Here is a 13,790-nt window from a genome sequence, read left to right as displayed (position 1 = left end):
CAGCGTGACCTGCACCGTTAAACTTCACCGCGATACCGGCATCCGCTACGGAGGTAAGTATCTCCGGAAGCAGGGGGTCCCTGGAGCTGACATTAATGGGGTTCAGCTCCGGAGATCCCCTGCTTCAAAACTGTAATAAACAAATATATTTTGTTTTCCAGGTTAACCTGTACTGCTGCTTTAATGCTGTAGAAACACAGATTTCCCATCCTGGTCAGCCCCTTATTGGAAGCTCTTGTGCCACTGAATGGATAAAATAAGGATTCTTTGGGGGGGGGGGGGGTGAGGGGGGTCTCACAAGTACTTTAAGAAATAGGCTACTATAATAGTAAAGGGCTTATGTCAAAGGCAAGGAACCAGAAGTCTTGGCTAGATCTCTGAATGTATCAGTTAGCAGATTTCTTGGATTTATACCTCTTTCAGGTGGTTTCATCACACGTCGTTTTTAATGTGTGCATGTTTTTCAATAATTACATATATTTGCTTTCTGTCAAACCCAAGTCGCTGACTAAAAAAAATATAAAAAAAGTAATTGTAATTGTAGTATCCTTACAATGAAACAGCAGGAAGGAGCTTTGTTATCAGGGTGTGCGGCAGCGACGGGACATACAGTACAAACCCACCACACGCTTCTACTTCAGACACAGGTCTGCCAACTGTACTATCTGGGGTGAAGTTCTTCAGAGAGGGATGGCAAGTAAGAAGTCCCTACCTTGCTTTACAGGCAGGTGATTAACTTCTAGGTGACCAGCAACTGGGAGCTTTAAAAACCCTGGAATTATGTAAGGGGCCTCGCTATAACCTATCAGTATAAATTACTTTGTGCTGCCTGGGAAAATTACAATGTGAAAGATAAGTGCAACTGGGTACTTGAGAAAAAGTTCCCTCTACGGCGCACCAAAGTAAATATAGGTAAGTATACGTTAGTTAATTAAAACGCAACTTTAATTTGACTTTACTCTAAAGTAGAATGGCATCATAATAGAACATGGGTATAAAAAAGTGCAACTTATAAAAGAGCCAGATCTAGGTATAGGAACTAATTAACCTGTCTGGACACAAATTCACAACTAAGGGTTAATGTAGTTGATAATGATAGAGCCACCTGTATATGGAGCTTGCAAACCTCCTCTGGGCTGTGTGTGATAATAAATTAAAAGTCCTTTGAAATGTCACAAGAAGGACTACCTATATCCTCTTAATAACAGGGTGCAGATATTAGATACTATTGTAATCAAACCCAAATATACTCATGCATTTATACCATAGTATCAAGTATAATTGGTTTAGAGGTAATCACTGCACACGGTAATCATAGTCTCATGATGCAAATAGAGAACATATTGCGACAGGTCTAGATACCACATTCAGGAGACGTATAATACATCCGGTGTCTTTATTCTGTGTTATGTACCTTCTGGTGTAACTGGTGTGCAGTACAGAATATAAGAAACCGTTTGTTCCCCAATGATTATGGGTAAAGACCATTAGCTCTCATAGTATAATATTCTGGGAAAAGTAAAATCAACCTCTAGGATAGCCTCTATTGTGTCAATTCAAACGCTAGTACACTGGTGTCTAAATGCGCGCTACAGTAGTGATTAGTCTCTACCTAATATTTAGCTTAGATAGCTATTAGAATGAAGTACCCTATGGATCAAGATTGCCCCCGTGAGTGGTATTAGGCTGCAAGAAGGGTAGCAAGGATAACCTATCTTGGTAATTCAAACTAACGTGTCACCTAATTCTAATAAAAAGGTACCACGTTTAAGGCACATCATATTAAACTGCTATCATGTCACCTCTTACAGCAAGTTTAAACAAGAGCCAACAGCATCACGTGTTTGTATTTTTATATAAATATTTTATTCACTTATCACCTGAGCACTTCACATTATGTAAAAAAATGGATTAGTTTGCTGTGCACCAATGTACTTTCTGTAAAGGACTTGCTGACTGTATCAGTCAATCCTCTAATTTGTAAATATTCATTCAACAGTACATAGGTTGCACCCGTTGTCATTCAGAGTGAAAAAGACATTGCAATAATTGAGATTACTTAAATTATTGAGAGCGGTGTATAAACTGGTTGTGTAGCATAGCTACTAGCTCATAATGAGCAATAATCCACCTCATCGTTTTTCTACATTACACAATAAAATATCATTTAAATTGAGGTCAAATTATTTTACCTCTTCCCCAATTTTGAAATATATATATTTTTGTCCTTCAATCACACTAGATTCCATTCATTCACCTGGTACGTACTGTTATTATTCAATCTCCCATCAGGAGCAGACGCATTGTGAATTCTCTCATTCACCTTGTGCAGACTCTTTTATTCCGCCTGTGATTTTATTTGTTGTTCCAATATACATTCTTGTAAAGAAATGAGTCTGAATTTCTATAAATAAAAGGCTTCCCAATATCAAACTGTAAAGGCATTTAGAAACTTCCTTGTGCATACCCGCAACTGTGTTATTTAATGACTGAAGTTACTGTCCAAGGTACTAAACTACAATTTGCAAAACTAGCCTACATACAGTACTGTACATTGCATCATATGCCACAATGGGTTTCAATGGTGTAGATTTAGCAAAGAAACATGTTAGAAGAGATTCCAAAACATTAAATTGCGAGATTGAACATGTCCAAAACTACCTCAATGTTGATATCGCAAGTAACTACAAAACTCCCTTAGAGCTTCTCAAAACCTAAATATAGAGACTGTTGAATGCAGCAAAGAACCATTTATGTTCTATTGCATTTTCATTATGTGAACACTAATTGCAATGCAAATCGGTGTAAAACGTTTTCCCTAATTGACCAATGTATCTTTTCCATATTTAACCATTCTAATCCAGGAGAACGTATATGTTGGATTTTGTATGATAATCACAATACTTACAAACAGGGACACCTTTGGGACCAGGTTTGTATACACTTAATCACGTTACTTGTTACTGTATCAAAATGCAGATGATTACGAAACATAAAACTAAATAGAATGCCCTACCATGCTGCTTAAATTCTCAATAAAATAAAGCTATGGTAATCAGCTTTATTTCACAGGGCCAATGGAGTGGAACAGCAATACACTTCAGTTTAATTACTAAACAAAACAGTCAGATCCTAGAATATTTTCACTCCTACAGCGGACATTGCATTTCACCTAATTAATCTCTTTGGGCCTTGTAAGGATTATAATTTGTGAAATGACACTGTGAAATCTGAGATTGATATATATGTTTTCACAGCGTCATTTCACAAAGGCTGCTTTAGAGACTCTTATTGCAGACATATCCTACATTATGGCTGATAGTTATATATATATATTTATTTATTTGGCAGCCATAATGTAGGGTATGTCTGCAATAAGAGTCTCTAAGGCAGCAACACAACTTCATGAAGTGTTGCAGCTGTCTTGTTATAAATCACCTAGCAATGCCTCAGCTAAAAAGGTTATGTAATTTGCATTGCACTCCACAGAAAAGAAAACCCCTGCACAGCTATAGAGACCTTTGAAGCATTGTTCTGAAATAGTTCACAGTACTTCCAATACCAGAAGTGTTACTTCAGTCTAGTGACCCTGCTCTTCGCAGAGAGAACATGGAATATAATGTCCACCCACATCCAACCTTGTTATAAAAAATAAAAAAAAAACCTCTTCGAAACATACCCTCTGCACTCCTCCCTCCCCTCCCCCTTCAAATAAAAAAAAAAAAAAAAACTACTGCTTCTCAATTTGCATGCCCAGCGCAATTAATTCAGATGAGCTCTTTGTGTGAGTTCCAGGAAATATGTTGTTGTAACCGCCTCTATAAAAAAAAAAAAAAACTACGGAGGATGAAGTGGATTTTAATGAAAGAAGTAATCTGCGTGTGAAAGTGCTCAAGAAGGAAACCTGGAAAAGAAACAAGCAAATCATCTTGAGATTAGCTTTTAAAAAAAAAAAAAAAAAAAGCTCTGGTTGTGATCTAACCTATTCTGCACTTGATAGTGCCTAGGACAGTATAATACAGTTGCCGTTTTGAGAGGCTGCACAGTCAAATTGATCAATAACTTATTCAGAAAAAACCCAGAAAATATTTACCTCTAACGTGTGATGGTGGAAATATGACTTTTCAACAAAAAGAAAAAGTATGCTCAAACTACAGCATAATGTATTATTGCTGCTATACCATCACGTACAGTACATTGGCATCACGCTCCAGCGATGCTAGCATGCCAACGTGTGTGAAACTTTTTGTAGTGAGATGGTTTGTGTGGTTGTAGAATAATATACACAAGGGATAGGTATATCTCATGGGAGCAGCTAACGCAAGCTGAGGAAGTCAAGGCGACACTGATCTCCAATCCCATGCATGAAAGGAAAAGTTATATTTCTTCTGCAAGGAAATATACAGTGTACGTAGCATAAAGAGAGAGAAAAAAAATAAAATAAAAACATAACTGATCAACAGTAAATGTTTTTTTCTTCATACCTAACAATAAAATGCACACATCATATCTTATTGCTTTATATAGAAACAACAAATAGGTATCGTGTCTTCCGGTAAAATCAATCAGAAATGTAAAACAAAAAGAAGAATATTTAATTATCTAGAAATTAGTCAAGCAGATTTCGTGAATTATACTCTATTACCTTCCATCCAAATAGAGCGAAAGGATCATAACCCTAAACTAATTCGGCAAAAACAAAGGCAAGCCCAAAACAAGACAAAAAGAACTGAATTAACATCTGCAGAACTGAATCCCCAGAACTGAAGCACCTCCGCGGATAATATATACATAGGCGGTTTGAGTTCACAGGGTTCATACATTCTTTATGATCAACGTGTCTTCAATTTCAGCTTTCAGCAAAGAAAACAACAAAAACACAACTGTGAGCCGTAGGAACACAACAGCTTTGGGAAAAGGCGTTATTCCAGAAGCAAGCAAAACTGATCGGTGATTGGCAAGTGGTGGGGGGCTCCTTGTGGTCTCCCACAACCTGCCAAGCGTCAAGGTTCCTCAGCCTGAGGAGGATACTAAGCTGATGGAGGCATGAGGAGTTTGTAACACACTAAAGCAACACTGAGATCCCATGAAAGCAATATTGCATCAAGATCCTAACAGCCGCGCTGCCACAGGGGCTGGCAAAGCATTGCAGAGCAGTGCCGTGCTAAAGGGGGATAATAAGGGATCTGGTCAAATGAAACATGCACCTGTAAAAACTCCCAACAAAGCTTTTCCCTCCCCCTAGCATGGTGAAGCAGAGTCAGGAAATAGTGTCCTAGGGGGTGCAAGTGCTGAATGGATTCTTGCAGCACAAAGAAAGATGCTGTTAACTCGTTCAGTGCTAGGATAGCTACGGGTTGCAGGCCCATAGGAAATCACAACCTTCTCATACCCACAAATACAAAAAGGATCATAGTTTAGCCACATCTGACAATATCATCATAGCAATCATTTCAAAAGCAGCACATCATCACAATGCATGATGCCCCCATACCCCCCCTCCCTTTTTCATTTGGTTTCCAGTATAGTGGAAGGATATGACATAAAATGCATTTAGAGAAAGGATGCAAGCTAGAGATCCTTCATGCTAAACCCATCACCAACCCCACTGTGTCCCCCCAAATCCTTTCCAGGGGCTTCTTGCACAACTAGATCTGCAAATAGGAAGGGGCACTTTGCACAGGGGGAGTGTTTAACCCAATAAATACCCTTGTGTCTTCAAGGAAGGCAGAGACAAAAAGACAGGGGATGAAATGGAAGGGGGGGGGGGGGGGAGAGAAGAACCAACACAATATTATATATATTGATACTTTTTTCCCCACCTGCTTTTGATATTATGCATTTGATAACATCACAGATTGATTTATTTTTAATTTTTTTTTTTTTTTAAATAACATTACACAGAAGGAATCTCAGCAACGTGAAAGGGGAATAGTGGTAAGGGAGGAGAGCAAAGAGAAGGAAGCACCGCTGTATGAATTCACTCACACACACACACACACACACACACACACATAAAAAGAGATAAACATATACACATCATAGTAGTAATAATAATAATATTCACCTTGGCTGTGGATTATAGTGTTGTTGTTGTTGGTTTTTGTTGTTGTGGGTGATGGAGGAGATGATGATGATGAGGGTGGAGAAGAGGAGGAGGAGGTGGTGGTAGTAGTGGAGGAGGAGGAGGTAGTGGTGGTGATGGTGGAGGAGGATGAAGAGGAGAGGAGTAGTTGTTGTTGATGGGTAACAGTCGCCAGGACTACGGTGGCTATGGCGCTGGATTCACAAGGCAACAGTTGCTATAACTCACAAAAGAGGGAGGCAACCTAACCTGAGAGGAGGAAGAGGAGGGACTGGGAGGCTGACACTGACACACACATACACAGCCTGACAGCCAGGCATGGAGGAGAGGAAGGAGGAGGGGTTTCAGGGTTTTTTTTTTCAATCCTCAAGAAGCTTTATTGCAAAGCATGAATACCTACCACATATTGCATTTTTTTTGTCATATGCTTTGTAAGAACAGATGAATTAGCTTTCTCTTTTTTTTTACCCTACCTCCAAAAGAGCTGGCTTGCAAGGGTGTTTTTTTTGTTACTGTACATGCACAATGTGTATGTGTGTGTGCGTGTGTTTCAGAACAGGAAAGCTCCATTTATCCATTGTCTGTCTGCTTCTATGCAGTGGATGGAACCTTGTGCTGGTTAAGCTATCTACAGCAGGGGTAGGAGATTGTGATGTATTAATTGCATGTACATATCAATGTTGTATAGGTACTGTATTAGATCTGACAAATTATGTATACTACTTAAAAAAAAATATATATATATATATATAATAAAAAATTAATAGACGATGCCGTTCTGTGGCTAACGAAATGCTTTTATTTGTGCGAGCTTTCGAGATACACTGATCTCCTCTTCTTCCGGCGTTGTTACAATGAATAAAGCAGGCAAGGGTTTTACTTAAAAACAGTGCATCTTGGAATGTTATCTGTGACTGAAACCTATTCCTCTCCCCTGTGCAGTATGCGATTTATGACTTGAGGTGTTAAATAGTCCCTGAATGTTAATGATGTAAGAAGAGTGAGTGTGTGTATGTAGCCAGGTCCCCTTGCGTGCCTGCTGCCCCCTCGTCTCCTCCGCTGCCGCGGGTCACTCGATGGGACCGCCGGCACTTCTGGAGGGTTGGGGCCAGTGCAGGGAGCGTTTGGGCGTCCCGGCAGTTCTCGGCGGCTCCCGAACAGGGCACCGCCGCCTTACTGTAGATCGCGCATGCGCAGTGAGTCCCGACGTCCCTGCAGAGTTCGCGCATGCGCAGGACAAGCGTGCGAACGCTAGCCTACCAGGGAAGGCTCTTGATCGGGACTACAAGTCCCATGAGCCTCGGGAGCGACCCCATGACGCCAGGGAGCCAATAGGGCTGCGGGAGCTCCCTGCAGGGAATTGATACATTTCGCGCACGGGAGACAGTTAGTGCTGGACCAGGAGAGCTAGGGGAAGGAGGTGAGTGCAGGGGTCTGTGACCCACTGCATTAGGGCAGTAACCCCCCCTAGGCCCCAGATAGGTCCTGAACCCCCCCAGCTTGTGGTGCTATAGGGACAGGCCCTAGGTTAGGGACTTTGTCACATTAGTGCCAGTGATAGATAGGGACACAGCGGACGCTGCGCTTCCTGTGAAGACACTTGGGCTCAAGTCTGTGCCCAAAGAGACAGAGACTATCTCCAGGGTGGGATCGCCCCTGGCAGGACCCTCGTGCGAGGAAACACCGGATCAGACGGGATCACCAAGCGGCAGATCCTTTTCGAAGTTGCTTGCAGGCCCGAGTGCAGGAGCGCTCGGCAGGTACCTTCCTAAGTGCACCAACGTCTCCTATACATATTATCCTTACACATAGTGGCAGCGCTGACCACGGGACAAAGGGGTTAGGCTGTGGACACGGTGTGGGGATACACGGTGGTGGGTAGGTACACTCCTAGTGCAGTGAAAGACATTTTGGGACTGCGTTATAAACTGTGAGTTACCCCCTAAGGGGAGTATATTATTAAAGTGTGTTGTTATTTCCTGCATATATATATATATAAACTGGTTATATACATTCCCGTGTATGTACTTATTGTATATGTGGGTCCTGTGTAGGCAACCTTCTACATTTCTAGAACCCTGCACAGGTGGAGGCGCTGTAACTCAGATCTAGCTGAAGGACTCACCCCAGGTTCCCACCAAGCGGAGGCTCAGGCCTCTTGTGAACCTACAGGTATATGCACCACACTTGGTAACATAGGTTTCCACCTACACACACTGTATCTGTGATTGGGATAGAGGGAATATCCGTTACATGTATATGTATGTACAGTAAATATATAAAGCGTCCACAGTGTATACAGCGCTTTACAAAAGGTGTGTGTGGAGTGGGAGTGTATATCAATGGTGTGGGTAGGTGTGGAAATGTAAGAGGGTGTTGCATTACTAAAAGTGTGTGTAGATACTATGTGGTACCTATTGGTATATAGAGATGGAATTACATAGCGTATTAGAATGTGTAAGAGACAGCTGTGTGTGAATACATATAGCGCAGTATGTATAGAGATGGCCATTCGTACTCATGGGAAGAAACTTCTTGTGTCAGTAGTGACTCAAAACGGCGGACTCGGTTTAAGCCACCGCTAAGTGTCCCGAACAGTTGCATAAATTTGTATTCTTGCAACAGTCTCTCTTTCGGTGTTCTAAGATTACCTTTGAGTATGGCCACCTTCAGATCGTTCATCTTATGGCCAGTCAGAGAAATGTTCGCCGACAGGACTGTCTCTTGTGCCGCGTGTGATGCTTTGACGATGCAGATTCATTCTCTTGTTTAGCCCCTGTCCCATCTCACCTATGTAGTAGCAGCCCCATGGGCATTTCATGCACATGATGACATATATATATATGTAACGGGTGGACCCCCTTGTCTGACCCACCCAATCTCACATTGGCCCGTGTGGTCTAACCGGTCCCCATTACGTGATCGTGTATGGTGGTGCACCTGCAAGTAACAGGACTCCTGAGTCTCCCGTATTAGGGGATGTCATCAGGACAGGTAGCTGAGGTAGTGGGTGCGAGTCCTACTTACATCATGTACAGTGCCTCCACCTCATCAGGATCTATGCTTCCGCAGGGAGATGGTCCTGGTGAGGAACTCCTTCTCGGTGGTGACTGCCACTGTTGAGTAATCTCACACTCACACAGTGGGGGTTTCTTTAACAAGAGCATCTTTATTGTCGATTTGGATGTAGCAGACTGCCCCATGCAGCTGCCGGCTCTAGCCGCACATCTCTTCGTGCTGTCCCTTTGCCAGGTACGCCCTCCCGTATTGAAGTGGGATTCCCTCTTCTCTTGGAGAGATCACTCCTGTGCCAGGTCCCTGGACACAGAGTGGCTTAGACAGACTTGATTGGTCAACCTGTACCGCTAGTTACTGCACTAGGGTCACAAAAGTGTTCCTACAATCCCTTATGCAGGAGCATACACTTTTCCAGCTACTTCACACACAACACTAACTGACAGTGTTGTGCCTTATATACTTCAGGAGGCAGGCGCATCTCTGATGTCACTATCCAGGGACTCAGAGCATACAGCCACTACCTTCCATACATAGGGCACCTCACCAGGTGTGGCTTTTCCTCTTCAGGCCCACCCGAAGATACCCCTGAAGTACCCTCAGAAGGCGTAACCTTTCCCCGGTACCGTGATGTGCTCCCAACTGTAACATTTAATACACTAGGACAATCATTAGATACCGACACTTGTCGGGAAGTCCTCCCTCCTCCCTCCGATCCATCATCCGAAGTTCCCCAGTCCAGGCTTTCAGTCCGATCCTCGGAAGGACCCCGGGAATCCCCTGACATCCCTATGCTAGAAGTGGACCCGAATGAAAAAGTGACGGGGACAGGGGCTTTAACTAGGGCCTTGGGGCTAACTCTGGGAGTGGACGGGGTTGGGGGACGAGGCCGGACTGTAGGCATTGGCAGGGTTACGACCTGCTCCCCGGCAATACCTGACTCAACTCCGCCACAAAGTCCCTTCGTTTCTCCGGTAGCTGGGCTTCTTGCTCTTCGGCTCGAGCGCCCATTCCTTCTGGCAGTAGGGGATCGACTTCCGCTGCTCGACCGCAGAGGCGCGATCATCTCCCACTCGATGCCGCTCTGGTCGTCCGGAACTTCCTCCGTGCATGCACGTGTCTCGCCGCCATCTTGGGTTGGGTCCCCAATCGAGACCTCTTCCTCCACGAGGACATCCGGCAAGGCCGTTCGCTACGTGATCCAGCCTGGCCCTGGATCCGCTCTTCTTTTACTACCCCCTGGGTCTGCGACGAACACTGCGCTAGCCTACTACTTCGCAGTGTCGGGGTGGATCGACCTCCTTCCGACCCGCTAGTCACCACGGCAGTGGGACTCCGGCGATCGGGTTGTCGCGGTACTGGGGACACTCGACTCCGTGTCTCCACACCACGAGGAACAGCATCTCGCCAAGGCGTACCACTTGTATGGTGCCCTGACAATAAGTCCTGTGCATCAGACCATCGTGCACACTCCTCGTCCGAGGACTCCAGCTTACAGTTCGGGCGGGGTATTCCAGTAGGAGACCGGCAATGTACCCCTTTTCAGTCACCCCTCCGATGACCGGTTTTCTCCATCTTGAGATCCAGTCCGGATCCCTGTTCTGCGGGACCTGCACTCTCACTCCACAGTGCACCCGGAAGCTCAGCTGCCGACATTGGGACAGTTTATTTCACTCCCACGGCTTATACTGGCACAAACGTCGTCATGGGCCACATACTGCTGCGACACACTTTATTCGAGCAAATACCCAGTATGTACCTGGCAGATACCTGGAATGCGCCGCTCCTCACCTCAGACAAGCCCCGTTGCGTTTGCCTTCCCAGCCATGGTTCATGCCTGGCTGACGGGCGGCTGATCTGTTAAATGATAATGATTAGGATTTAATAGGCTGCAATGCTTCGAGTGTCTACCAGATGGCATAAATTCATGAATTGTAATGCAGTATATATATATATATATATATGTACTGTGCAGTATTGCAGCCAGCGGAAATAAAATGCTTCAATCCCTGCCTGGAAAATAACGCAATGCACTCGGGCAGAAAACAGTCACAAACCTCAATACACCCGAGTATACCCGAATTCGTGGGACTAGCCGAGCTCGAATAAAGTGTGTCGCCAGTGTATACTGCAGTCCACAGTAAGGGCATCAAGCCTCGCTGCCCACGGCTCCGCCCGGCAGTCTGCACTGCAGGCAAAGACACGCCACAGTCTCCACACCCTCTATCCGGATGATCAGGAAGCCTCCTGGAGCCAAGTAGGGATGTGTAGAGATCAAGGGACTCTGTTCCACTTTCTCAGAGATCCCAGCCATATTCACGAGAGGAGGCACTCGTTTCAGAGGTCTGTACTGGTCAATGGCTCTTCGCAACTGGAGGGCAGGGGCTGGTTTAGCAACCCCTCCTCCTACTTTCTCCATCGGCATCCGGTGGAACTGCAAACCACTCCCCCTGGTTGAAACTAGGGGGACGTCTCATAGACTTATAGGCTGACCCAGCACAGGTGCAGAATGAGTCATAGTCCATGAGGGCGCGGCTCCAGCTTTCGCGCCAAACTCCCCAACAGGGTGGGGTTTTCTCGTTGGCGCCAATCCTGGCCAACAATTAGCAAACTGCAAAGTTGCAAGACTTTCTGCAGCTGGCCCACGCGGTGTCCCGGGAACGCGGGAACCGCCATTTTGGTTAGTACTGTCTTTCTGCGTCACATTGGAGGTAGCGGTTGGCTGTTTGTAGATTGAATTATAACAAAGTCCATTTCATTCCTCCCATCTAATAACACTGTCGTCGTCCTCACTAGTCTCGAGGGTACTTTCCCGAGAACATAGACAGGACAAACACGGCGCAGCCATGGCTTTCACGCCATTCCACAACAGGCTCACAAAAGTCAGGTCATATGCGTGTTCTTCCTCTGTCCGCCATCCTGGACCTTCTGCGCTCTGCAGATCCTCCATTCTGACGGTTCTCTCTGGATCTTCGAATGCGGGGTTTTTGTACATGGAGCTCCGCTCTGCGGGGCAGCTACCACATCAGTACAATAAACATGTCTTGTGCACCACCTTGTGTACCTAACGTAGATCTGACTCGTGTTTGCACTACCTCAGGCTAGGCTCACTCTTACTGTGTCTACTGTAACGCTTTCCTCCAGTCTGTGCTCCTTGGTCAAGCGATCTGGAATGGAGACTAGAGTACTCTGGCTCTTCCATGCAGTACTTTGGGCGTCTACCTACTGTTGGCTAGCCTAGTGCGGACCCTTCCAGAATTCCTGCCCTAAGTTACCAGTTTATCCCTTCAGGCGTCCCCCGCTAGCGCTACCTCAAGGTGACTAGAACAGCAATAGCCCCCGGCTCCAGACTCACTAACCCCTAGCAGGATCCCAAGGCGTCTTTGCGGCCTGCAGCTCCAGCAGCTCCCTGACTACCCCTGGTTCCGTCCCACGCAGCACAAAGTAGCAGCAGACACTCTCCCTGTTTCCTAATGTGTGCCTAGCAAAAGCCTGTCCTGTTAACAGGTCTCTCAGCAGCGCCTCCAAATGTAACTGGTGGACCCCCTTGTCTGACCCACCCAATCTCACATTGGCCCGTGTGATCTAACCGGTCCCCATTATGTGATCGTGTATGGTGGTGCACCTGCAAGTAACAGGACTCCTGAGTCTCCCGCTTGATGGTATTAGGGGATGTCATCAGGACAGGTAGCTGAGATAGTGGGTGCGAGTCCTACTTACATCATGTGCAGCGCCTCCACCTCATCAGGATCTATGCTTCCGCAGGGAGATGGTCCTGGTGAGGAACTCCTTCTCAGTGGTGACTGCCACTGTTGAGTAATCTCACACTCACACAGTGGGGGTTTCTTTAACAAGAACATCTTTATTGTAGATTTGGATGTAGCAGACTGCCCCATGCAGCTGCCGGCTCTAGCTGCACATCTCTTCGTGCTGTCCCTTTGCCAGGTACGCCCTCCCGTATTGAAGTGGGATTCCCTCTTCTCTTGGAGAGATCACCCATGTGCCAGGTCCCTGGACACAGAGTGGCTTAGACAGACTTGATTGGTCAACCTGTACCGCTAGTTACTGCACTAGGGTCACAAAAGTGTTCCTACAATCCCTTATGCAGGAGCATACACTTTTCCAGCTACTTCACACACAACACTAACTGACAGTGTTGTGCCTTATATACTTCAGGAGGCAGGCGCATCTCTGATGTCACTATCCAGGGACTCAGAGCATACAGCCACTCCCTTCCATACATAGGGCACCTCACCAGGGTGTGAGGGAAAACCTCCATAACTACTGCTGGCATACCTGTACTTACCAGGACTTACTGCCAACAGAGAGGAAAGTCGTATACCATTATTATGCATGGCTATATATATATATCCACACTATTGGTATACACTCCCACTCCACATACACCTTTTTGTAAAGCGCTGTATACACTGTGGGCGCTTTATACATTTATATTTTCACACATACATACATATGGCCAGGTCTCCCCTCTGGGCACCCCCCTGGGTTCCCCATGTTCCCCTTACCTCCGATAGCGCTGCGGAGGGGGGTGGGGGCCTTTCGGCAAGTGCCGGTAGGAGCAGAGAGGTTGCGGCAGGCGACCCAGTCACTGGAGGCTCTCGGCAGCTCCCGTAGCAGGACGCCACAATGTTGGATATGCGCGTGCATGCGCAGATGGGTTGCGCATGCG

The 13,790-nt window shown here is 45.7% G+C and overlaps 1 protein-coding gene across 7 annotated transcripts in view; it reads right to left on the bottom strand.

Moving 5' to 3' along the window:
• Positions 1–6,396, bottom strand: part of RFX3 (regulatory factor X3) — a 351,522-nt gene extending 345,126 nt beyond the window's left edge. For all 7 annotated transcript variants that reach the window (XM_075597033.1, XM_075597041.1, XM_075597089.1 and 4 more), the window contains exon 1: positions 6,068–6,396. The gene's annotated coding sequence lies outside the window, so the exon portion shown is untranslated. The remainder of the gene's footprint in view (positions 1–6,067) is intronic.
• Between the last annotated feature and the right edge of the window lie 7,394 nt (positions 6,397–13,790).

This window comes from Ascaphus truei, chromosome 1, assembly GCF_040206685.1.
Source record: "Ascaphus truei isolate aAscTru1 chromosome 1, aAscTru1.hap1, whole genome shotgun sequence".
In the NCBI taxonomy this organism is placed as follows: Eukaryota; Metazoa; Chordata; class Amphibia; order Anura; family Ascaphidae; genus Ascaphus; species Ascaphus truei.
This window is presented reverse-complemented; position numbering and strand designations above follow the sequence as displayed.